Here is a 27,657-nt window from a genome sequence, read left to right as displayed (position 1 = left end):
TTACTTATCCAAAAATAGTTGCCAGTAATTTTTCCTAGTAGTTCTGGAAAATTCGTCTTCCCTAAAGATGCAGGAAAACAGTTTTACTGACCAAGAGGTGTTTTTTCAAAGACCCAAAGTTGAGAACTAATGCTTTCAAACTTCTGGCCTCAATCAGTCCTCCTGCCTGGGCCTCCCAAAGTGCTGGGATTATGGGCTAAGCTACCGCTCCTAGCTAGGAACTAATGCTTTAGATCTACTGGTACTCAAACATTATTGTTCTTTGGAGTCACTTGGTGCTTCACAATTATTGATGTCTAGGTCTCACTGCTGAGATTTTGATTTAAATGGTGTCGGTGCAGTCTGGGTACTGGGATTTTTTTAAAGCTCTTCATCTGATTCTAATTTGCAGTGAAGTTTGAAAACCACTGCTCTAGTCAATAAAACAAAACTAGGCAAAACTCCAGGAAGGCAGGGAGCTTGTTCTCCGCTGAGACCCCAGCATGTAAAATGGTAAACAGTAGGCACCCAGCAAATATTTTTTGTTGCAATGAAAGAATGTACTTTTTAAGAATCACTATAATTTAAAGAATAAACCAAGCATTGATTCTTTGAAATAATCTATAGGAGCTAATGATAAGTTAGTGATGAAGTATGGATTCATTTGTGTATGTATGTAGAAAAGCTGATGCTAGATAATCATTTTCAAAAATTACAGATAAAAATCTTTGCATGAATATCAAGTAGAAATATGCTATCATTTCCCTTATGCATATTTGCATTTAAAATAACCCACAGGGACAAAATGATTTTCCCACTGAAGCTAACTCTTACCATGAAATATTTTTGATTTAGTTATTTTCTCCTTTATCTCCTGAAGATTTTTTTTTTTTTTTGGCTTGCCATATGCATGTTATTTTGCTTTTCCTTTGTACTTTGGGTTTTTGTGGTGTATTTTTTGAGGAGGGCGATTTCTTTTGCAAATAAAGGCAGCACTCTGTCTCTCCTTTTTTCAGGAAACACCTTTTTTCTGTGTGATGCAGTCAGTTTTTGTCATTTCCACTTTGATGTGAACTAAGAAGTCATCCTTTTCCTGTGAACAGGAAATTTCCCAGCTGTTCATAAATTGTGGAGCCGCCTGTGAAAAAGGGCAAGATCTCAGAATTCCTTCTCTCGATTCTACATGTTCTTTATTGCTTTCTACACATATTGCTGATCTTTTCATTTCTAATGTGTACCATCTGATTGACAAGATGGTGACTTCCTGTTTGAGAGTTAGCTCCATTCTGTGTGTATCATACCCATGGTGATAGTACTTTGTGAGGACTGTGGCAACAGTGCTGTGCTCTCCTCTGATGTAAAGCGTAAGCTGGGAAATCAAGACATTGAAAGGAGTATTAATTTGAAAATAATTCTGTAGCATTTTCTTGGGGAAAAAATGCTCACCACCTCCTCTCTTTTCTAAACACACCATTTGAGGATATCACTATTTCCTTTGTATTGAGCCTTTCATGTATGTTGAACTACCATTTGGAATATGATCTGCTGATGTACCTGGGCACCTCTAATCAGCATCTAAGTATCTAGCTCATGATTCTTTTCGGTATCACAAGTCCATTCTAAAGTGGAACTGTAGGAAGGATCTGCCATATTACTGTTAAATTATCATTGGTTGCAAAATTTTTCCCAGTGCCTACAACACTGTCTTCCTTCTTTCCTAGACTCTCATCTTTTAAAATTATAGTTTATAAGGGACATTTAATTTATAAATAACTTAAAAATTACATTAGATCCATTGTGAAGTGCTCTCTTTTCACCTCCATTGCCTTGGGCCTGGGTTAGGTGCCTTGTCTGTTAGCTGACATAGGATCCTATGAAAGATAAAGGAAATTCTATTTTTTTAGTTATATTTTGGTACCATGGAAACAGTTTCAGAACTGGAAAACTAAAGATCACCCATACAGGCTGGGTGCTGTGGCTCATGCCTGTGATCCCAGCACTTTGGGAGGCTGAGGCAGTTGAATCACTTGAAGTCAGGAGTTTGAGGACTGCCTGGCCAAAATGGTGAAGTCCTGTCTAAACTAAAAAATACAAAAATTAGCTGGGCGTGGTGGCACATGCCTGTAATCCCAGCTACTCGGGAGGCTGAGACAGGAGAATTGCTTGAACCCGGGAGGCAGAGGTTGCAGTGAGCTGAGTGCACGCCACTATACTCCAGCCTGGGTGACAAAGTGAGCAAGACTGTCTCATAAATAAAAAATAGGCCGGATGTGGTGGCTCACACCTGTAATCCCAGGACTTTGGGAGGCCAAGGCGGGCGGATCACGAGATCAGGAGTTCGAGAACAGCCTGGCCACTATCACCATATAGAGACACCCCGTCTCTACCAAAAATACAAAAATTAGCTGGCTGTAGTGGCTTGCGCCTGTAGTCCCAGCTACTCGGGAGGCTGAGGCAGAAGGATCGCTTGAACCCAGGAGGCCGAGGTTGCAATGAGCCAAGATGGTGCCACTGCATTCCAGCCTGGGTGACAGAGCGAGACTCTGTCTCAAAAAAAATTAAAAAAAGTAAAGATCATTCATACAAGTATGACTTTCTTAAAGGCCAAAGTTGGTTTTGTCTTACTTGCTACAACCTGTTTATTCTGAAGAGTACAACCAAACACATTAGTCCCACATGGCTTTTTATTTAGGGACATCATGATTAAAGGTTATTCTGTGGACTCTCAAAGTACTTGTCATCCATAGACTTGCTGACACCTCGTCAAGGCTACTTGAATGGGTGTATTACACAGGCCTGGTCAAAGGGTGAATGTGTGCTAGAAATGTGAAGTGAAGGGAATAGAGTTGAGGCTTGGGAACATTTATATTTTTTAGACTGTGACTTCCTGTTCAGCTGAAAAGATAGTCCTGTAGCTTTGCTGTTAGCTAAGGAGACAGTCTTGTAAGCTTGACAGATCACAGCTGTATCCTGTACTTTGTGTGAAAATGTATTTGCTTTCCCTCCTGTTCATTTCGTTTTTCTAATTTCCTAATATATTAACATTTATTCCGGTGTTTGATGGAGTAAGAAGTTGGGTTATATGCCCACATGAGAATGTGAATAATAGCTAAATACTAGGTTGTAGGCAGATAGTGGATTAAATATGGGGTGTGTGTGCTGCAAAAACTAAATGACAAGGAAACCCCCCCGCCCGAATAAATTTTTACAAGAAAATCCCAAAAGCACTTGGATATTTTAGCCTAGTGCTATAATTGAAGCAGTTGTCTTATTTCTTTGCAAATCACATAATTTCTTTATAAAGAATCAAATGCTTGCTCTGTGTTCTAACCATTCCACCATTTTATTCTCTCTCAAAGCTTGAGGACAACTTTGGGACATTTCTTTCATCTCACTATCCTAAAAATCTTTGCCACTGGAACAATATTAAACTACTTCCTTCCTTGGTATTTTGCACTCTGTCTGAACCTAATATGCTAGTAGATTGTGTCTATTAGCACAAATTCATTTTTTGACATTTGGACAGACAGAACTTGAAGTTTTTCAGTATCTCATCTCATTTGAAGTGGATATTTCATTGTTGATATAGAGGAATGACAATTACCGTGTTCTATAGGAGGTGGATTCCAATTTAAGCGTTCTTTCCTGAGAGGCAACTTTAAATTTTATAGAGTAGAAAGAGTACTAGCCTGAAGTTAGGATATGCACATTCTGTATGACCTTAGATAGTGACATTGGGCGCCTCTGAATTCTCACAAGTGAAAAGAAAGAATTGGACTGGATGACTTATAAGGTCCTTTCGACCGTATGTGACATTCACTGAGCCTGAGCTTTGTGCTACGACTATGTTGTCCCTCTCATTGTATTAGTGCCTATTACTCTGAAAGACTCACCACTATATAATATGAAAGATGAGAAAGAGGTAAGCCAGCTGAGCTGTTTAATTTAGAAAGATGAAGCCATGGTATTCCAGATGGTGAGGCTCATCCAGCAGAGCCATAAATGACAGCCAAAGTAGATACAGGTAATGCTGATGGCTTCCTGACAGTGTATGTAGTAGAGAGGGGCTTATGGGATTGACTTACTCAATGACAGTTTTATTGGTGTAGTGCAGCCTGGAAAAGGGTTGTCAGTCTTTTTTTTTGGGTGGGGTGGTGGTTTCTGTGTGTGTCCCCTTAATGCTAATTGATGTTGAAAGTCTAAATGAGAGAGGATTGACTGGAGTCAGCTTTCCTTTGGGAAAGCAGAATGATAGCATCTTCAAGAAGTACTTTTGCAAGGTATAAAGCAAATAGGTACTGTATTTCATAAACACTTCTGCAGTGCACATAAGTGCTGAAATAGATGAAATCCAGGTGCTTGTAGAGGAAGGAATATCCATTTGGACAGAGACCTAACTTAACAAATTGGACTGGCTAATTAAGGGTTAACTATTTGCTTTTCTTTTTTATTGCTGTATTATCTTTATCTGGGTACCATAATCATCCTTGTAAATTTCTAGTCTGCGATACATTCTACACTAGATCCGTTATAGGATATTAGAATTGTATGAAATCTTCAAGGGCATCTAATTCATCCTCTCATTTTCACTTGAGCAAAGTGAGGCCTAGAAAGACTGAGTAACTTAACCAAAATCATTGTGTGAGTTAAAATCAGAGCTAGAACTGGAACTAGAACCTAGTTCTGCTGACTACTAGATTTTTACTGTTAAGAATGTAAATTGGCCAGGCCAGACACTGTGGCTCACACCTATAATCCCAACACTTTGGGGTTCCAGGGCAGGAGGATCCCTTGAGCCCAGGAGTTCGAGGCTAGCTTGGGCAACAGGAGGATACCCCATCTTTACAAAAAATAAAAAATCGAGGCCAGGTGCAGTGGCTCATGCCTGTAATCCCAGCACTTTGGGAGGCCGAGGCGGGCGGATCACCTGAGGTTGGGAGTTCAAGAGCAGCCTGAAGAACATGGAGACACCCTGTCTCTACTAAAAAAAAAATAATAATAATAATACAGAGTTAGCTGGGCGTGGTGGCACATGCCTGTAATCCCAGATACCTGGGAGGCTGAGGCAGGAGAATGGCTTGAACCCGGAAGGCGGAGGTTGCGGTGAGCCGAGATCATGCCATTGCACTGCAGCCTAAGCAGCAAGAGTGAAACTCCGTCTCAAAAAAAAAAAAAAAAAAAAAGCTGGTGTGAGGGTGTGTACCTGTGGTCCCAGCTACTTAGGTGGCTGAGGTGGGAGGATTGCTTGAGCCCAGGAGGTCAGGGCTGCAGTGAGCTGTGATCTCACCACTGCACTCTCGCCTGGGCAACAGAGCAAGACCCTGTCTCAAAAATTAAATAAAAATAATACAAACCTACCTTTATATATTTGAAAGTATGAAATGTACCCCCAAAATTTTCAAAATGGTAACCAATTTTAATAAGTTAGTGAAGAAGACAAAATTAGTTTTTTCTAGGAATCTTCCTCCCAGCCTTTGCTCTTCAGTAACATATCAGAAAGTAGCATTCTACCAGCAGATATGTTTCCATATCACACTCTCTATCAGATTCTTAAACTATGAGATAAAACAGTATTAGTCAAAAGTAGCATAATATGGATATAAAATTTCTATTACACTGAGAATTCAGAAAATTCTCTTAGGACAAGATTGGATAGGGCAAGATTGTGTAACCCTGAAATGTGTTAGTCTTGAACAGATATTTCAGGATCTGTTCTGATTATCTCTGCCCAGCAGAAAGATTGTGATTAAGGGAAAAAATGATTCTTAATTATTTGTTGTGGGTTAGTGGTTATATGCAGGTTTTTGTTTTCATTTTACATAATTTAGTTTTGAACAATATCTTCATTTTTTTTTTAACGACTAGAAGGCCTGATTTAGATTGTGTTTTGTGAATGTGTTGTTAATGTTTCTTACCACTGAAAAATGGCATCAGGAGCTGAAGATGGGAGAAGCTGTTGAATTCAGACAACAGAGTGCATTAATACTGTAACACTGCTGTTGGCCACAGTGATTGAACATTGTGATAATTTATGCTGCACTATATATTTAAATCCATTATATTGTTGAGGTGGAGAAGCGGAGTAACTAGTATACTGATTTGAGACCTAAATTTTCTTGAATTTCTTTATTTATTATGCCTCCATGCTAAGTAGTTATTACATGGATCATTTATATTTTGTATAGGAGTATATATAGAGCTCATATAAGAGAACTTAGATTACTTCTTATAAGAAAGTGGATACGAAAATGCTTTGGTTTTGTGAGAAAGGATTTAACAGTGTCTCCAGAGAGCTAAGCTAACCAGCAGAAAAAATGGCATCAAGTTAGAAGTTCTTGCTATAGAAAGAGGGGAGGCTTTTCTTTCTTTTAAATCACTTAATTTTTTCGGATAAACTTTTAAATGCAAGTTTAACATATATATATAGAAAAGTACAGAAATCATAACACTACAGCTTGATGAATATGTATATATATATTCATTATATATATATTCTATATATATATATAAAGTGAACACCATGTGTAACCTACCTAAGTCAAGAACTAGAATGCTAGCAACACCCTGCTCTGGGTTCTCAGGCATTTCCCCTCTGTCTGCAAGGTAGCCATAATCCTGACATAATTTAGTTTTGAACATACCATATTCTAAATTCAAATTTTAGTTTTGAATACCATAGAGTAGCGTTGCCTGTTTCAGGATTTTGTATACATGGAATCATTCAGTATCTACTCTTTTGTCTCCCGCTTCTTTTGCCCAGCATTTTTTTCCCTGTGGGATTTGTCTTTGTTGTTAAATGTAACAGTAATTCATTCTCTTTATTGTATGTACTGTATTCCATTTTATGAACATAAAATAATTCATTTAGATGATGGTCATTCAGATTGCTTCCAGTTTGCATCTATTAAAAATAATTCTGCCATGAACATCCTTGTTGTATGGTTTTTGGTGTTCATGTCCATGCAGCTCTTTTGAGTGTATTTCTGGGAGAGGAGTGGCTGGCTTACAGGCATGTGTGTCTCCAACTTTTGCAGATAAGGCCAGTTTCCGGAAGTATTTGTACTAATTGACACACCAACTTTGAGTTCCAGATGTTCCACATCCTTGCCAGTGCTTGATACTAACAGTTTTTTGTTTCTGTTTTCATTTTAGCCATACTGGTAGGTAGATAGTGGTATCTCACTGTGGCTTTAATTTTTATTTCCCTTATAACTAATGATGATGGGCACTTCTTAATGTACTTACTGGTTTTTTGGATGTTCTTTTGCAAAGTGGTGCTGTTCACGTCTTTTACTAATAGAAAAATTGGGTTATTTTTCTTTTTATTATTGATATCAATGGTTTAAAAAGATATATTCTGGATTATCTTTTATCAGATACCCTTAAAATGTTAACATCCATTCTTAAAATCCAAAGTTAATAGCTGTCTCTTCCCTGTTTCTGGACAATACAGGATCTTAAAACACTCTTATTTTCTATTCTTATCTTATATGCTGTTATTAACCAGGATATTAGTTCACCTTGTTTTTAAACACCTGCATTTGTTATTGCTATTGTTTTATATAGTATTTTTAAAACTACATGTTTCCCAGTCTGGGCAACATGGCAAAACCTTATCTCTACAAAAAATACAAAAATTAGCCAGGGGTGGTGGCACGCACCTGTAGTCCTAGCTACGCAGGAGGCTGAAATGGGAGGATCGCTTGAACCTGGGAAGCAAGAGGTTGCAGTGAGCTGAGATCTTGTCTAGGCGACAAAGCGAGACCCTGTTTCAGAAAAGAAAAAAAACTTAAAAATTTCTTCACTCACTGTTGTTTCTTCCATCCCAGCCTGCCCTTCCAGTTTTAATTTCTTTCTTCCTGGAATTTGTCCTTTAAAAGTTCCTTTAGTAAGTTCATAGAACTTTTTAGTGAGACAGTGTTTTATTTTAGTCTTATTCTCCAAAGATAGTTTTGTTAGATATACAATTCCTAGACTGACATCTTCTCCCAGCAATTTGAATATATTTCTTTGTCTCATTGTTTTTATTTAGTTTTCTTTTGAAGTCTGTTGTAGGTTTGTCAGTTCTTTGTAGGCAATCTGTCCCTGGACCACTCTGCAAAAAGTCTCTAGCCATGATTTCCTTGAATATCTCCCCTGATCTATTTCCTCTTCAGGAACTTTGGTATGTTGGACTTTACTAAAGTCCCTTAGTGTGTGTCTGTCTCTGTCTGTCTCTCTCTCTGTCTTGTTTTTTCTTAGCCTCTCTCTCTCCACCCCCCCTTTTTTTTTTGAGAAAGAATCTCACTCTGTTGCCCAGGCTGGAGTGCAGTGGCTCGATCTTGGCTCACTGCACCCTCCGCCTCCCAGGTTCAAGTGATCCTCTTGCCTCAGCCTCCTGAGTAGCTAGGATTATAGGTGTGTGCCACCATGCCCGGCTAATTTTTGTATTTTTAGTAGAGACGAGGTTTCACCATTTTGGCCAGGCTGGTCTCGAACTCCTGACCTTAAATGATCCACCTGCCTCAGCCTCCCAAAGTACTGAGATTACAGGTGTGAGCCACGACGCCCGACCTCTTTTAGCCTCTCTTCTGTATATTCCGTTTCTTTGTCTCTCTGTGCTTCATTCTGGCTAGTTTTTTCAAGTCTGTATTTTAGTTTACTCTCTTGGGTCTCATATACTGTTACTCCATTAAGTTTTTTCGATTATTCAGTAGTCCTTAAAATCTGCTGGTCTTTATAAAATCTTCCTTTCTCATGCTTCTAATTTTATCTTTAAGGGTTTTGAACACTTATCTTAATTTAAGGGTGTTGAAACATGAAGACCACTTCATGTTTCTCTCTTGACTTGGGGTTTTCTGGACCATGCTGGTGTATAAACCCAAATCTCAAATCTTTGTGAGTATGGGCCACTTGTTACAGATTAGCAAGGGAGACTTTTTCCATTCAGTGTTCTGAAAAAGACAGAGAAGGCTTTTTGATTTGAGTGTTTGTTTTGTTTGTTTTTGAGACGGAGTCTGTCTCTGTCGCCCAGGCTGGAGGGCAATGGCACGATCTTGGCTCACTGCAACCTCTGCCTCCGAGGTTCAAGCAGTTCTCCTGCCTCAGCCTCCTGAGTAGCTGGGACTACAGGTGCGTGCCACCATGCCTGGCTAATTTTTGTATTTTTAGTAGAGACGGGGTTTCACTGTGTTAGCCAGGATGGTCTCGATCTCCTGACCTCGTGATCCACCCTCCTTGGCCTTCCAAAGTGCTGGGATTACAGGTGTGAGCCACTGTGCCCGGACCTTGATTTGGGTTTTTAATTCTCTCCGTTAAGGGATAGATTTTTTTCTTTCTTTCTTTTTGGTCAACCTTTTAACTAAGAATGAACCCTTCAACATTTTTTTTGTGTGTGTGGGGTTCTTTGTAACAACTCCCCATCTTATAGAAGTCTGTTACAGGCTTCGATAAGCCTAGCCCCACAATTTGTGACTTGAAGGAAACCTGGTTTCTAGTTGTTGACTATATGACTCTGAAATTCTTCTGTAAATGTTAAGCAGCTTATATTTCTTTGAGATATAATTGTCTAGAATTTTTTGGAAATTCTAAAATAAGAGTTTTTCCATGAGCGTTTCTTACTAATGGTGTGATCTATATAATGACATAATGTTGAGAGAGGTTTGTATATTTAGATCCCTCTTTTGCACTCTAGCTACAAATTTTTGTTTACAAACTGGTAAGCCAAAATGTTAAAGCTACACTTGGTTGCTCTGTTCTGACTGTGTTAAGAACACGGGTCTAGGTGCACTGATTGGTTTCTGGTTTAGCAAGCACACCTTGACTTTTGTATTATGGTGAAAGCAAACGCTTGTTAAATGTATAGTGGCTTTTAAAAAAATCCCTGTAGGAAGATATTAATGCTTAGAAAAATCAGATAGATTTGATTAATAAATCATCTACAAAAAAACCTGAAATATTTTTTCAACTTGCGTTTCCTAGAGTGTAGTAAAGGCAGTAACTGTTAAACGTGAGATCAAATAAAGTAATTTGCATCTGGAAGAAAGCCTTTCTAAAATTTTTTCTGTAGTTTTTAGCCACATGATTGAAAAATATAATAAATGTATATTATGTTATTACTTCTCATTTGCAGTTTTTTTAAACTTTAAAGCAACTTCAGAGGTGCTAACTTGGGCCTCCTTTCTTCCCTCTGCCTCCCCTTTTTATTTAAAGCATCATATCATTTATTATATTGGACCAGCAGGAATGAGTTTAAAGAGGCTGAGAACTGTTTCAGATTAATAACTTGGAAATATCCCACAGGAGTCACAGTATTGCTTATCTTGGATTAAGTTTTAAGAATCCAGTCATTGAGAATTATTTCTATAAGCTGCCAGATTTAAAGTTGGACTGAGGAAGAACCTTACACTGATCCACGTACCCCAGAATTCGTGTCAGTGTACTTTATGGGGATCTTGTAGTTTGAAGGATGGCATGGTCCACAAGATAAAAAGCTTCATCATGACAGTCAATAAGTAATGTTCGGGGTTTACATAGAGTTTATATTTCTTTCCTGAAGGTTCTCAGTTTTTCATTTTCATGTATAAGGTATACATTGCTTTTCTAAAATACCAACAATGCCAGATTATTTTTGCTTTGATTTGCTTTGTTTTTTTCATATTCCTATGATTTAGTTATTACTTCTCTTTGTTTAATATTTTTTAAAGTGATAGCTATTTATCCTAACTTTCTCTATACTGGAAAAACACCCCCTTTCCTTCCCCCATTTACAGGATTGTGCAACCTTTCAGTTAAACAAAACCAAAATTGTTCACTTGCTCAGTGTTCCACCCCCTTGAAATAAGCCACATAGCTCTCTATGGGTGTGGCCCAGCCTCTTTGGCTGCCACAGTTACTTGATCGCCTTATCTCATGTCACCCTTGGCTCCCTATATTGTCTCTTCATCTGCTTTCTTAGCTCGTCCTTTTCCTCCTTCTACCCAGTTTTTGTACTACTCCTGTCACTTTCCTTCTCAGAGGTTCAGAAAGCAATTGTCATGAGCTTTTCCACCCCTCCCCCCACCCCTTTTCTCTGAATCTTCTGAGGAAGTTACAGTTGGCCTTCCACTTCTGAGGGTTTCACATTCTCAGATTCAACCAACCGCAGATTGAAAATATTATAATAAAAATACAGAATAACTACTTACATAGCATTTACATTGTATTAGGCATCATAAGTAATCTAGAGATTAAAGTATACAGGAGGAAGTACAAAGTTTTATGCAGATACCACTTCATTTTATATCAGAGACTTGAGCATCCTGGATTTTGGTGGCCATGGGAGGTCCTGGAACTAATCCCTGATGGATACCCAGGGACAGCTGTACATACACACTGTCCAAAGAATTCATTGAGGATTTCCTACTCCAGGATTAAACTCCTGAAGTGAACGTTTTGAAAGGCAAAAGGACTTTTTCTTTTTTGTCGAAGTTTAGATTTGTAGGTGTGAATTAATTAGTATAAAGTACTTATAGCCCTTGCTTTGTATAAAGTATATGCTCCTAAAAAGTTGGCTAGTGGCTGGGCATGGTGGCTCGTTCCTGTAATCCCAGCACTTTGGGAGGCTGAGGGAGCTGGATCGCTTGAGCGCAGTAGTTTGAGATCAGCCTGGGCAACATAGTGAGACCTCGTCTCTGCAAAAAATAGAAAAATTAGCTGGGCGTCGTCATGTGAGCCTGTGGTCCCAGCTACTTAGGAGGCTGAGCTGGGAGGATTATTTGAGCCCGGGGAGGTTGTGGCTGCCGTGAGCCATGATCATGCCACTGCACCGAGCCTGGGCAACAGAGTGGGACCCTGTCTTTAAAAAAAAAAAAAAAAATTGCCTGTATCTCAATATAACATGGTTAAATGCAGGTGCGATTACTATTTAAGAGAACCTGGCAAGGAATCTTTAAATAATTTACATAAATAATCCTACCTTAATTTTTCCGTTTTAAAGGATTTTTCCTCTCAGATTGTCATGATTGTATATGCTGTAAATGATCTGCATATTCTTCTTCATAAAAATGGAAGATTTGTTATTTATTTGTACTTCAATGTGGAAGCATCTTAAACATTAATCCTGTGGCATTTTCTCATCAGTAATAAGTTGATCAAATGAGTGACCCAGTCTCAGCAATTTAACATATCATCCCATTCAGCTTTAAATGTATATTTAATCACCTTAGCCCATTTTTCAATCCACAAAAGTAACCTTTCTCATATATCAACAGCTTTCTGGGCCAGTGAACCTTAGAACTTAAGTGCCTTACAAAACATAATGCTTATTAGTTGTGTTTTTTTTTCCCTTCCCACCCTCTCTCATTAAATCTACCTTGCTTATGCTTGATGCCTTTAAGGATTTGAGCCCATAGGGTATAATATACTATAGTGCCACGTTGACCATGAAATTTGTTTACTGACCTTAGTATTAACCTAGAACATTCTTACGCCTCTTTTCATGGTGATGTGGTGTCAGATTACAATTTGATTGGCTTTTAAGATAATTGGTCTTAATTATTTCTAAGTCATTGGTTAATGCAGTGTAAGAACAAGCATTGTTTAAAAAAGAATATAAATGGCTTTTGAGTTTCTTTTCTTAGCATGCAAGTCAGATTAGAGTGAAAGCAAAAGCACATGACACAAAACTGTGTGGTTCGCTAATAGATTGTAGGCTTCCTGTAGCTTAAATTATACAAACCACAGTAAACTGTTACCCAGTGGCAATTTTGATTTCCCTTTTGTATTAGTTGTAATCTGTGATACTTTTATTTAAAGTAAAGCCATGTGTTAAAAGTTTATTAAAACATATATTGTCTTTTTTTAATCTTTCTTCTCTTCACCCCATACATATATATACTCATTCCTTTTAGACCAAGCTCCAGGATAACTTGCCCTGTAACGTTTCAAATAGGCTCCTTTCTCTGAATCTGTAGTATATCTATTAAAACATAATAACAGAGTGTGCTACAATTGTCTCTCCCTCTTCCCTGCCCCAACCCACTAAATTGCTAGTATTTTAGGGTCAGAGACAATGTCTCATTCATTTCTTACATTTTCTACCATGCTCCCTGTTCAATTGTAGCATGTAATAGTTGGGGAATGAATAGTTAGTAGAATAAATGTATTTAAGAAAAAAGTAGAAAAGAAATATATGGTGAATTGATTTACCAACTCAGAATTTAAATATAAATTTAAAAAATCTAAAATCAAAGTAGGTTATCTGATCAGTACAGCTGTAGGTTGCAGAAAATAAATTGATAATCTACACTTCAGTTATGTTTGGGAGCAGTATGTATGATTCTGTAAACTGCAATCCCTCTAAAATGTACAGAAGAGATACATTTACAGACCAGTTTTGTTTTGGTTTTTGTTACACCTTCTATCATGTTACTGAGTATATAGCAAATCTATCAACCATTGAGTGGAAAAACACATTAAGATACTTTAAGGCAGGCAGAGTTATGCAGGGGTTGAAAGATAAAGATTGGGGGGTAGGGGTGCGGATATCCAAACTTGTCTCTCGCCCTGTCTTGGAAAAAGCTTACTTATCATTTCTGAGGACTCTTAAAGCATTAATTTTAGAGGCTGGGATGTGGCTCTTGTCATATACAGGCAGCCCAAGTTCTAGAGCTAGATCTCAGAGAAGCTGAGATTGTTAGTAGGCCTACAAACACATCATGTGGTTTTTTTTGTTTGTTTTTAGTTTTTTGTTGTTTTTTTTTTTTGGGGGGGGGGGTGGGGAGCCAGCTTTGCCTCCTACCTATCCGACAGCAGTATTTGAAGCTAAGTGCTTGAATTTGTTTTAGGAGGATAATTTTTAGAAACATCATTGATAAATACTTAAATTTCCCAAGATTAAAAAAAATTGGGGGAATGGCTTTTACTGGATAAAGTATTTGAAACATAAAACATATTTTTCCAAGTAAAGAGATGTCTCATAGTGGGAAAAAGCAATTTAAAGATGCCTACAGAGCCCCATATCCTTAGATGGAACAGCTCAAAGCAAAAGTAACTTTTTTAACAAATTGCAGGGGAGAGGATTTCAGTCCAACAAAATAAAAAGGTTCTTTAGGTTTGCTATAGAACATTGTACCTATAATCAACAGTAATGTATACTTAAATTTAAGAGGGTAGATCTCATGTATTCTTACCACAGTTAAAAATAAAAGTTATACCTCAAAGATTTAGAACGTAAAAACAAGTTGCATGTGTCATGAATATTTCGTATATTGTGGCTATATTTCATTTTGTTTTTACTTGTTTTCTATTCCGTTTTAGAACTTTTCCCAAAACAGAAATTATTCATGATTGCAGATTTTTAAATGGCACAAATAGATCTATTCTTCACTTTTTTATTCTGTGCTTTTCTCTTTTTCATGTACTGTGTGTCTTCACAAGGTGTTAATAAAATGCATAGTTTTCAGAAGTATTATGCCATCAATAGAGTCAAAGCCGTATTATGTCTTTCTACCTCTAGTTTGGCAACCTTGAAGATATAATACAACCTTACTAGTTTGGTTAATTTTTGTCTTAAATGGGGATCATGCCTAATCTTTAGACCTAATGACTTAACTGAATTTCAACCTCAGCTTTAATAAGCTGAACTTATCAATCATTGTAGGTTATGTTGTTTACATTTTTTTATCCAGAAAAAGCCTATTTTGAACATTAACCATATTTCACTTATCCCCAACCTTGCCTTTTCTATAATTCTTCCTTTTTAAATCCTGGATTACCTGTTTTAACAAATAACCATCTATTACATATTAAATAGGTAAGGGACATTATTCATTTACCATATATAATTTTGTTTATTTATTTATTTTTAGATGAAGTCTCGCTCTGTCACCCAGGCTGGAGCGCAGTGGCGCGATCTCGGCTCACTGCAAGCTCCGCTTCTTGGGTTCACACCATTCTTCTGCCTCAGCCTCCCGAGTAGCTAGGACTACAGGCGCCTGCTACCACGCCCAGCTGATTTTTTTGTATTTAGTAGAGTTCATCATGTTAGCCAGGATGATCTCGATCTCCTGATCTTGTGATCCACCCACCTCAGCCTCCCAAAGTGCTGGGATCACAGGTGTGAGCCACCGCGCCTGGCCACCATGTATAATATTTTTTAAACTCCTTTTTCAACCCCTGGTCTAGGTCCTGAGGGGCCGGCCCTGCCCTCAAGTTGCACACTGTATGTGTGAGAGGTATACCCAGGGAACAGTGTAAGGAGTGCTATGTTGGAAGTAAGCCAGAGGGTTGTGGGACTTGAGGCTTTACCGGGTGGAGGCCTGTAGGAGGCTTTTCTTCACAAATCCGTCTTTGCAGGAGAGGCTAAACCAGGGCATCCCTCAAATAGGAAATTATAGAATATAGTCAGAAATGCCTGCAGACAACAGTTGGATTTCACCAACTTGGATAGGCTCTCACTGTCTTCTGAAGCATGAACACCATGGTCAGCATTTTTATCAAGGAGTTATCTATGTGGTATTATCACTTGTGAGAACAGTTAACTGGGGGGAACAACAGCTGTGAGAGAGTAAGAGCTACTCTTGAGCCCTTCTACAGTTCAAGGGACATCTCTGAATTTTAACTATAGGATGGCAGACTGTTTCATGAAGCTTCCTCCTACATAGAACTCACACAACTCTTACACCTTGGCTTTGGTTTACCTTTTGTCCAGGCCTTTTTTTCTCCCCTTGAGTTTTACTCCCTCAGCTGAATCCCACAGCTGAGTTTTCTTCAACCTAGAACCTCCATAGTATGTGTAAGATTGGCCTATTGTGAAAATTACCAGGGATGAAAAAATCACTGTTCGACTTATCTCTATTGCCACTAGTTGTATGACCTTATTTGCTTAACCTCTGAGTTTTAGTTTTCTTTTTTTATTATTTTTTTTGAGACTGAGTCTAGCTCTGTCACCCAGGCTGGAGTGCAGTGGCTCACTCAAGCTCCACCTCCCAGATTCATACCATTCTCCTGCCTCAGCCTCCCGAGTAGCTGGGACTGCAGGCACCCACCACCACACCCAGCTAATTTTTTGTATTTTTAATAGAGACAGGATTTCACCATTTTAGCAGGGATGGTCTTGATCTCCTGACCTCGTGATCCGCCCACCTCAGCCTCCCGTAGTGCTGGGATTACAGGCTTGAGCCACCGCGCCCGGCCCTAGTTTTCTTATCTGTAAAGGAGGCATCATAACAGTACTACCGATAGGGTTGCCGTGGAAGTACATGGAATAAGTATGTAAAGTGCACTGCACAGCAGTCTGAATTATTCCAGTGGCACTTTAACTGCTTAGCAGCATTTAGATCTCTGAGGACACACAAGTTTGCACAGTTGGTTTTTAATCTTTTTAATATTTCATGCATTTTACTCTGATCATCTCCTTGTCCCCTATTTTTCTGTCATTTTGCTTTCTTTTTTGGAGAGTGTTCATTCTTAGTTGTTTTGTTTTTATTATAACTAAATGCCTATTACCATTCAGCACTTACAGATGATTTCAGTGGGCTAAGCTCTAAGCTCTGTGCTATCTGTTGGAATACAAAGGTGCTCCCAACTGAGTAGAGGAACCCATGGAAGCAGCCAGCTTCCCACCCCAGACTGACATGAATTTAACCTGATTTAAACAGTTTAGACAGGACTTTTTTTTCCTTAGCCAGTCTTGTAGTAGGTGGAGAGGTTACTTTCCATAGACATTTCAAGCTAGACTGAATGTCCCACAGAGCTGAAGCTTGCCAAGCAAAGCTCATCTCTGTGGCTGTTTTAAGTCACTAATAGTTATACCACATTTCTAGAAGTTGGTGTCACCATCAGCCAAAGATTAAACTTCTCTCCTGTCCTCTGCCAACCCGATATATCCTTGACCAGATGATGTTTGTTCAAAAGAAAAAGCCCTTTTTTTTTGGTTTTGTGCTTTTCGTCTACCACATGTTTGAGATGCCTAGTAGTTCCTTAACAAATCAAACTTCGTGACTTCAGGATTCATAGCACTTTAGTTAGAGACAGTTTCTCATTGTGCTGGTTTGATTTCTGGCACTTGAAAACATCTCCATTTGGAAGCTTATGGAATGTTTCATTCACTCCCCTATTTGGAGTAGACAGTTTGTCTTCTCTTCATTGATCAAGCGCTAGACCCTAGTGGTGCCCAGAGTGAATGTCCTGTCTATGTTGTGTTTGAGAATGTACAGGCATCAGGAGTGCGTGAACTCTTGTGCAGCTGACGTTGATTGGAGGGCAAAAGGGGAAGGTGAAGGCCCTTAGGACAATGAATTCAGTCATGGGGCTACCTCATTTCCTTTTTTTTTTTTTATCTTAAACAAAGCTAAAAGATGTTTTCAATTATTTTGTTTTTAAAATGCTATCTTTTTTCACTAACTTTCATAACAATAACTAATCGCAAGTCATTTTATGTACTGAAAATACAATATGACAAAATGACATTTTACAAAATTTAAATGAAACAAATATTTGAAATAAAATTGGAGTTGGAGGACAGGGAGAGAAGGGGGATAGCATGCTTCATGAGTTGCACACAAGCCCATACTTTAGTTGTTAAGCCTCTGGCACTCAGTAGAGTATTTTTATTTAAAATCCACAAAACTGAGGAGGGAGGAGGGAAGGAGAAATTTCATTGCTTGAAAGTTACCCTAGAAGATCGGATCTGTAAATTTACATGAATCCCTGAAACAGGCATGTATTTGAGTGCCAAATAATATCAAGACTAACCAAGAAAAACTTGCTTTTCTGCATGACTGTGGTGAAAGCATTGGTTCCCAACAACTTTCACATTTATAAGGATTTTTTAAAGGGACTAACTACACATTGGGCAAGTAGCTGTGTAGTCCGGAGTATTGGCTGGATTTAACATACTGAGGGCATGCGGATTCCTAAGAATGTCACACCTTGTCTATGCCAATAAATCAGTGTCTATTCTTGATACTAAATCTGGTATCATTGGCAGATTTTCTCTTTATTGGAAGGGTGATATTCAGAAGGGAGAATATTTTTTCATGTATTTTGCTCTCTCTGTGATTGGGGTGTTTTTATGGTTTTTTGTTTTTTTGTTTTGTTTTGTTTTGTTTTTAAAGCTATGAAATAATACTGGCAAGTCCCAAGAAAACTAGATCTGGATTTCATTTTGTCTCTTCAACTCTATGTGATCTTGCGCACATTCCTGACATGTTACAAACAGCTTGTGTCTCTGAATGTGCAGTATCAATTTTCAGTGGTGAAAGCCCCAAAAGGAAACAGATTGATTCTTCCATGCACAAACAGCTGGGCAGTTGTGGATGGAATTAATTGCTGATATATATTGGCTGTGTTTTTCTTCCTTGTCATTTCCTTTGCAGCTGTGAAAGTGAAGTTTGACTTGAAAACACATTCTGCCAGTGCAAATCCAAAAAGTATCAAGACAGGATTCTTCTACTATAATAACCAACTGGTAACTTTGAATTGTTAGTTTGAGGGGGAGATGAGGAAGAGATAGTAGATAATCATAATTACATAGATGGTTGAAAAGATAAATCAGGCTGTTAGACTATGAGAAGAGTATGTTGGAATGGTTAATTTATCATGTGGCAGGAGTGACCTCATAATCCAACAAAGGCAAGATCAATCAACAGACCCTCACTAAGGTCCTGAGAGAGGATGTTCTAGGCCATCTCTCAAAATATTGAAATGTTCAATACTCCAAACTGATTTATTGTTCCAATGTGAGAGAGTAGCTCTTGGTTAGAGTAACGTGACAACATGCATCATTAAAAATAATATTTTCCTGGTGTTCTCTCAAATCCTTTTCCATTGTTCATTTTAAATTCTTTGTAAACAATTATATAGTTTTTTATATGCTTATTTTACTCAAACTTTAATTTTATGATTATAGGAATTCAATTAAAAATAACTCTTGGTTGTGTTTCTGAATATGCATATACAGAAAATAGTATTGGTTAAAATCACTTTGAATAATTATCAGATGTTCGATAATAGTTTCAATAACTGATAAATTATTTTAGATCCTATTAAAGATATTTGTACAGTATTTACACATACTGTGGAAAACTTTTTAAAATAAAATTCCTACAAAATTATTGAAAAAGTGGGTGAGTATAAAATTTTTAAAAGTATGGTGTGTGTAATAATTTTCTTTTTTACATGTACATTTCAATATTCTACCAAAGCAACTCCATAAATGACATCTTATTTTGAAAGGAACTATTGCTAGTTGATAATAAAATGTTTTTATTGTTTGTGCATTGCTAGGAGAACTAGAGCACTGGTGAGGAGAGAAAGAGGTAATTTGTGTTCATGTTCAGGACCTCTGGAAACAGGCTGAAGTAATGTTTTAGAATGAGCAATGCTTCTGACACCTTGAGATATGTAAAAGCTGCTGTTGCTAAACTTAGAAGTTGGCATGGTTGGACTTCCTTTATAGTACTCCACTTCCATCTAACATTGTGTTGGTTGAACTGTGTGATCTGTCTTGCGTTTTATCTTTACTTTCTTCACAAACAAGAAATGAGAATACATTTTACTTCAAGACAGGAAAGCTGATCTACAAACGTGAACTCTCCCCCACTTTTTTAGGAGGACTAATCAATTAATTGTGACTCTGAGGCTCTGAAAAATGTGTGGCAATATTAACGTGCAGTTTGCTCTCACTGAAGTCTGCCTGGGTGTGTTGTTTCCCCCAGAGTGAGCTCCACCCTTGCTCTAACCACATTGAGTGTGGATATCTTGCTCTTTAAAACAAAGTTCATTTTTAGGGCAGTATTGCAACAGAATTGCCATACAAAAACCAGCTTAAGAAATTTACAGCCCTTCAATTTTTTTGTAAGTAATGGATTGTCTATTGTAATACTGATTGCTCACAGCTTAAGGGGAAACACAGATAAGATAGATGGTTAAGCTTTGTGCCAGCTGCTAGTAACATTGCAATATTCTTCTTTGGGAGGAGCCTCTGGCTTTATCACTCAACTAAGTTTTTTTTCTTTTAGTTCACTTGTCTGCTTTTTTTTTCTTTCCGTTTCTTAAACAGTTTACTGAATTGTTATTTTTAATGATTTTGGGGATGACACTGACTGTTCAAATGAAGGCAAATAGTATTCCCCCAAATGTGCTGGTTATTTAACTTGAAAATGCTTGAAGTAGTGTTTTGTACTGAATTTATTGGACCCATTAATAGCATAATCTGGCAATACTGTATTTCGAGACATCGTGACATGAACTTTGTGTGTAAGAGTGGGTTCATTGAATTAAAAAAAAGGCAGCATCTAAAGAGCCTTTTATTTCTGTCATAATGATGCTTTGTCCTGTTGCTGTTGGGTATTTGTCAGAAGAGTTGGGGCAGGCTGCAGCCCAAAGTTCTGTTCCATGCCTCATCAGTTCCGTGCCTCTGTGTTCTTTCTAGAGTTTGTGACGTGAATGGTGAGTTGAACTATAGGAGAATTATTGTTGTTCATTGAGGTCCATGTTCAGCAATTTTTTTTTTTTGCAACTGGGTTCTGTCTGATCTTTTTTCCCTCTCACACACATTCTCTTTGTACCTGAGTTTTAAATGCCTTTGGAGTGTTTAATTATTCACTGACTGAAGTGGGCATGTGGAGAGAGAGAGGCTGTGCTTTGTGTTATCGATACTCTCTGGTGTGTGGTCACGTGTACACTTTGGGTAGACACTCATTTGGTGCAAGCAAATTGAACAACTGCCTCTGTTGAAATCAAAGCTGAATGTTGAAAATGGCTAATTTCTGTAAAGCTTGCAGGGGTGACATTGTGTCATCCTTTTTGAACTAAGACTTCTTAGCATCTCCTTGCTTCAGCTTCCTCCTTTTTACTTGGTAGTAATTGGATTTAGCTGTCTTCTAACTTCATAAGGATGTAAGAATAAAGCACAGGTGTGGTATCATAGCAAAAAGCACTAGCCTGGGAATCAAGAGACTGTTTTACCTCTTTGGACATTAGTTTCTTTACCTATACAATTAGGAATGTGGGTTAGCCTCCTCTAAGATCTTTTCTAGCTTTGAGTACGCTAATTTTCTTTGTGAAGACACATGACTATTCCAGCAATGCTAAAGGGAATATACTAGAATTGAGAGAAAAATGTTTGGATGTTAACTCAGTCATTCTTATAAGTGACATGAAAACTAAAGCTTTACTTTAAGAAGTTGTGTCTGTCAGGAATTTTGAAATTTACTTTTTAATATCTGAGTAGTAGAACTAGCTATATAAATCATCTCATCAGCATTTTCAAGTTGAAATTAGGCCAACCTCCTGCCACAAGTGTTTTCGTGGACCTTTCCTTAAACATTGGCTACTCAGTGTACAGCTATTAGTTGTAGCCTTGGGTAAAAGTGGCTTTCAAACTTTTTTCAGTATATTTTGCATCATGACCCAATCATGACACACATGAACCACTTTACATCTCTGAAATAAATTTATCTTACAACACAGAAAACGCTATTTTCTGTTCTGTTTCATTTCAAAAAATATTGGTTACATTGTACTATCCCTTTAAACTCTGGAGGAATACAGTTAAACTTCGACTTTTACAGTTATGCTGGAGCAAAGCTTGCCAACGAATTTGCTGTTAAATATTGAAATTAGAAGATTTTTAAATAGATTTTTATTTGGAACTTTAATAGAAAATCATAGTTAATATCTCCAATAATACTCTTATCTTTTCCTAAGTACATAATATAAAGAAAATGGAATATTTTTCTACCAAGCCCTGTGCATCTGCCCCTCAATCTCCTCCTGTTTACTCCAGTCTGCTATGCAAGCTTTGTCTTATTTATGCATACCCTATTAGTGAGAACTAATACACATACCGTGACATGAAAAGCATTGAGAGGGCTTTTCTAGGGAACTAGATATAATGTGTCATGTACATTAGATATACAGTGTCAAATTACCATTGATAAACCCTTTCTTTATCTTCATCACCAGAGTTATCTCCCAGAGCTCCACGGAATTTCCTTTCTCTGCTTTAATGTACTTTTAAAAGGTAATTTTACTAAAAAATGCGTATGGTAAAAAGATTAAATAATATAAAAGAGCATGTGACAAAATGTTTTTCCCACCCTAATCCCTCAGCCCCACTCCCCAGAGGGGAATTTATTTTTCAAAAAAAATGTCGATGAGAGAGAGAGACAGAGAGTGTGTGTGTGTGTGTGTGTGTGTGTGTGTGTGTGTGTGTGATCTACCTGAATATCTTTTTAATCCATATAAAATTATACCATGCATACCATTATGTATCTACTCTTTTCTTTTTCTTTTTTTTTTTTTTAGACAGAGTCTCGCTTTGTCGCCTAGGTTGGAGTGTAGTGGCGCGATCTTGGTTCACTGCAACCTCTGCTTTCCAGGTTCAAGGGATTCTCCTGCCTTAGCCTCCTGAGTAGCTGGGATTACAGCTCGGCTAATTGTTGTATTTTTAGTAGAGATGGGGTTTCACCATGTTGGCCGGGCTGGTCTCAAAACTCCTGACCTCAAGTGATCCACCTGCCTCAGCCTCCCAGAGTGCTGGGATTGCAGGCATGAGCCACTGCACCCAGCCTACTTCATTCTTTTTAATGGCTTTATAGTACTTTATTGTGTGGATGGATGTACTGTAACTCAGTTATTTCTCCTTTGATGGATATTTGGATCATTTCCAAGTTTGTTCCCATCCCCTCTCCATCAGACGTACTTAGGCTATCAGTCTTCTCCTACCTCCATTTTGGGATAGAACCCAGAACTCGGGTACTATAGGGAAGGTATAATAGTGCTGTGTGGAAATAGAAAATTCCCTCACCAACTTCTATTTATCAGACTAGGGCTCCAAAAGTAGGCCGCACTATCCCAGGCATTCATGGGTTGGGGTGGGGGGGCGCGGGTAAGAACTGCCCCAGGAGGAAGTCATTTCTCCTCAGAGCAGTGAAAGAACATTGGGTTCAAAGTTGGGTAACTTGGGTGTGGTATTGGGGTGGGTCACCTGACCTCCTTGAATGCTCAGTTTTACCATCTATAAAATGAGAGATTGAAATAGATGAGTTTTAATGTCCCATCCAACTTCCATATTTATGTAGTATTTTTGTTGGAATATTGATTTAAACTGGATAACCCAAATTATATGACGTTTCTCGTATTTAAATTAAAAACATCTTTTGTATATATTGTGTGGTCTGTAATTTATTTGACCTTCCATATGGCCTAAGCTATTTAAAGTTTAAGAATGTAAAAAAGGAAAGTTGAATATCATTCTATATTTTACGTAAACTATCCTTTTCTAAAAAGTCAATTTCAAAAGTATAAAACCCATTCCAGAATTAAAAGCAAATCCTTTTTATCAAGCTTGAATACTTGAGGAAGAAGATTGTGAGGTTATGTTTGTTTTTAAAATGGATCCTTATAATTTTCAGTGAGTCCGGCCATTCAGAAGTAATCCTAGGGCTTTGAAACTTGGCTTCAGGTTTCTTGTTTAAACTGTTTGCACATTCTAGCCCTTTAATCCATCTCCTTGTTTCGTTAAATGCTAAAACTGACATTATTTAACTAAAGTTTTCAGATTTGATGCTGAGGAAGCTGCTTTAGAGGTGAACTATATCCTGCTGGAAGAGTTACAAAGTTACATGGCAAAGTTATAAAGTAACAAAAGCAGTTATTTTTGCTGCATCACACATAGGATATTTAGCATTGGGTAGCATTGCCTGTTTCACAGTTTTAGTTTCATAATTCAATCAAATGACAGCTGTTCTAAAGATAAAATGATGTAAGGACTTCATTTAGTTTGTGTGATTACAACTGGAAGATAAAAGACATTTTCTTGGCCAGAAGGTAGGAGAGTTTGTATGTTTGTGTGGTGGTTACCTTAGTTTCTTGGCAGAAGGCTTAATATACCTTGAATATACTTTTCTATAATCTGAGAATCTGAGATATTATTTATTATTCAAATAATGCTAGATAATTATTAGTATTCCTTGTTAATTTTCATACACATTTTTTGACATACAATTCCACTTAGCAAAATGTATCGAAGACCTTCTAGCAGCCAAGCACTGAATTAAATGCTGGGAGTACCTAGGTAACTGAGACAGTCTTGCTTAGAATCCTCTAAAATGACAACTGCTCCTGTTTCTTGTGTTGTTGGAGCTTTCTCATATCCACTGGTGATTGGAACTTGGCAAAAAAAAAAAAATTATTTAAATTCAAATCTGTGAAAATAGATGAAAAGTATGTTTTCAGTGTTTAAAAAGGAGGTCTTAATGTCTTAGTACAGTGTCAGTTACTTTGGAGGCACACTCTTCTGTATGAGGCTCTGCTGGTGACATCAGTTTCTAACTAATTGAACTCTAAGTAATGTTGTGGTGCTTGGACTAACTAATTGAGCCTAAATTTTTGTCTACTAAAACGTGTCTGATGTATGAAAATCTGTTGCAATTATTGTGCTTCACATATTACGATTTTTTAACAATTGCTTATATGAAACCACGCTTGAAAATGGTCACACACTGTTTTGAAGATACATCCTGATGGCTTCTTTGTCAAATTACCCCATCCATTGTGGCATATATAACTAAGGAAATTCTTCATAGTTAGAAATATACAGGATGCTGCTGTCTACAGGATGTTGAACAAACTTTGTCTAAAACATTTGAAGCCATTTTAGGAAAACAGTCCTATGGTAGCAAAGTCAGTCAAATAGATTGTAGTTTGAGCTGAAACACATTTTAAACGAGAGAGGGGGAAGTCTCATTACCCTGGTCTGTTACGCAGTCCCAGAAGGCACTGCTGTTTCTCTTTTGGAGCCCAGCATTTGGCTAGGGTCCTGTGACACACAGTGGGAATTCACTTCCTATCAGGAAATGCTGTTTTTCAATGTATTATCTTGCTGAGACAACCACAGTGAACAATAGGCTATTAACGTTTTAGAACAACAAGTGTCATGACTAAGCCAATATTTGCTTTGTTTTGAGTATCACTCTTAAAAAAAAAAAAAAAAGCTTTGGCTGAGCTTCAGAATACATTTGACCATCAGTAACTGTTGGGCATAAAAGTCATGACAGTTAAAAAGATCAGAAAAAAAATGCTTTAATAGTGGTTATGACCTTTTGCAGGCTTAGCTTACTCTCTACACACTTCCTGTCCTTAGATGAGAATGAATTATTTTAAACATACCTTTTGGGTATGAAAAATGTCCATTTAAAGACCTATTTTGAGTTTTGGAAGCCACAAATTCAAGTTCTATAAAACATTAAACTGTCTTACGAGATAGCTTATTTGGTTTACTTCTCTCCACAATTATTAATAAACTGGAAAGTCCTTAAGGGCAGGAATCAGAGCTGTGCCTTAAATAGTCGTTATAGCCTTTTCCTAACACCTGAATTAGCATTTGCTGATTGATTGGATCAGTAGTTTCTTTGGTGTTTGAAGATAACATTTTTGTATCATTATTTGTACCTGGTCTCAAAACATGGCGGTAAATATAGATTTTTAGAAATTGCTCTTTTTATGTATGTATTTACTTATTTTAAGTATTTCCAGATACCGATAATGCTCTTCTCATAAGACATTTCATATTCAGGTCACAATATTCATTACCTCAACCATCTTGGATACTTGGCCAGTCTTATCAAACCACGAATAGCCCAGTTTTCAGAGTTTGCTCTAGATTCCCTGTCCTGGTTTATTCTAAGACAAGTAGAGAATGGGGGTATTATGAGTCAAGAGCCTTACTCACCTCAGTGAGTTAATAAACCCTTATTGAGTAACTCTAAGTGGACAGTAAAGAAAGGAAAAAATATTGACCTAGTTACTTGGAGCCAACAGACATACTCAAATAATTAAAAACCAATACAGACTATGACAAAGTGCTTTTAACACTAAGGTTGCAGGGAGAGCTAAGATGGAGGAACTTAGGAAAGTCACTATGGAAGGGGTTGGCTTTTGAATAAGAATTCAAAGTATAGACAAATACTGGATGGATGGATGGAGATGAGAGGGGAAAACAGTCCAAGTGTATAAGATACGGTGAGCATCCTGGCTAACACGGTGAAACCCCGTCTCTACTAAAAATACAAAAAATTAGCCGGGCATAGTGGTGGGCGCCTGTAGTCCCAGCTACTCAGGAGGCTGAGGCAGGAGAATGGAGTGAACCCGGCAGGCGGAGCTTGCAGTGAGCCGAGATCATGCCACTGCACTCCAGCCTGGGTGACAGAGCAAGACTCCGTCTCAAAAAAAAAAAAAGAAAAAAGAAAAAGAAGTATAGTGAGCAAAGCAACAATCAGGGGGATGGCTTTTTTTTAGGAAGAGTCATTTCCCTCTAAACCTAATAGGGATAGACTTTGAAGTCTTTCCTATCGTTTTTTCAGGGCCTGAATTTTAGAAGTCCCAGGCTGATAGCTAAGTATTCTTTAAAGATGGGACTTCCTGGATGCTTTTTTATTTCCTTGGGGGAGGGACTGAGGAAATGGTGTTTTTGGAAAACTATAGTAGTTGGCTTTGTGCTTCTTTGTTGCAACCAAGGATCCCAGGGTTGTAGTACTCTTACTACCTTTTAAAGGTTTAAAATAACACTTTCTAGCACTTTACAACTTGACAGAACCTTTCCTAGACAATAGAGATCAAAAGTAGACACAAAATATTTACCAAACTCTGGAGAGCTACTTAAGTTACTAAGCTCCTCATAGATAGCTTTTTATTTGACAATAAAGTACTTGATGTAGGCTTTAAGTCCAGCTAAATAGACACTATAGAACTAAGCTGTGAGTCTAGTCTTTGTGAGCCTCAGAAAAACAAGAGTCCTACTTCAAGCTGGAATTTAAAATATAGCAAGCAATTTCAGTGGACCTTTCAGGCATGTGTGAGTGGGCACAAAAAGCTGAGTCATGAAGTTTACTCTTCCTGGTGAATTACCATGAAAGCTTGAAAGAAAAGCACTCTCATTATTTTAAAATAGTAAAAATTGTTTTAGATTCTTATGGAAATAACACCAACAAAATGTTTTGTATATTAATCATGAGCAAATACCTACAAACCCCTTAAAATCAAGAAATTGTAACATGAGGCATTACCTGGCTTTTTAAAAATAAAAGTTAACAGTTTATTTAATGTACAGTAGCACCTGAAATGTGCTTAAAATTGTGCTTACCAAAATCTTTAGTTAAATAAATTTCTAAGTGCAGTTCATGTTTTAAATTTTTCTTATATGAACAGATCATATGGTCTACAGTCTTATGTATCTCATTCTAATCTAGATAAAGTGAAAAGTATTGGGTAAGATAAATTGAGGGACTTGGGACACGTCACTCTCTCTCTTAGTATCTGTTCTACCTTTCTCCATATGAGAAATGAGGTAGAATAAGATTTGATAATATCTTACATCCTTTTAAGCTCTAACACCTTTAAATTCTAAGGGTACTATTCCTCTTTTTGCTCTCATTAGGTAATATCAGGGAAAAACTCCTCTTGTTGGAAGAGTTCTTAGTTGTATTTACAAAGCAATGTTGTTTCTCTACAACCCTAAAAAAGGTATGAAAGTTATTCTTCGTTGTTTTAAAGTCTGCATTTCTTTTGTTTTTGATAAACTTTCCTCCATAAATTAAATAGTTAGTTATCTCTTTTTCCTGAATTTGATATTAGACTTCTCAGGTCTTTTGCCAGATTTTCTCATTTTTTATTGAGAGTTCAGTTTCTAGCAGTGGACTGGAGACTTGAGTT

The 27,657-nt window shown here is 37.5% G+C and overlaps 1 protein-coding gene across 6 annotated transcripts in view; it reads left to right on the top strand.

Moving 5' to 3' along the window:
- The window catches only part of ADD3 (adducin 3), a 138,166-nt gene that overhangs the window by 52,782 nt on the left and 57,727 nt on the right, over positions 1-27,657 (top strand). The window contains exon 1 of one of the 6 annotated variants that reach the window (XM_032178172.2): positions 21,924-21,967. The exons of the other annotated variants lie outside the window; for them this stretch is intronic. The gene's annotated coding sequence lies outside the window, so the exon portion shown is untranslated. Of the gene's footprint in view, positions 1-21,923; positions 21,968-27,657 lie in introns of those variants that run through there. 6 annotated transcript variants of the gene reach the window in all.

Source organism: Hylobates moloch, unplaced genomic scaffold (genome assembly GCF_009828535.3).
Source record: "Hylobates moloch isolate HMO894 unplaced genomic scaffold, HMol_V3 SCAFFOLD_3, whole genome shotgun sequence".
Classification (NCBI taxonomy): Eukaryota; Metazoa; Chordata; class Mammalia; order Primates; family Hylobatidae; genus Hylobates; species Hylobates moloch.
This window is presented reverse-complemented; position numbering and strand designations above follow the sequence as displayed.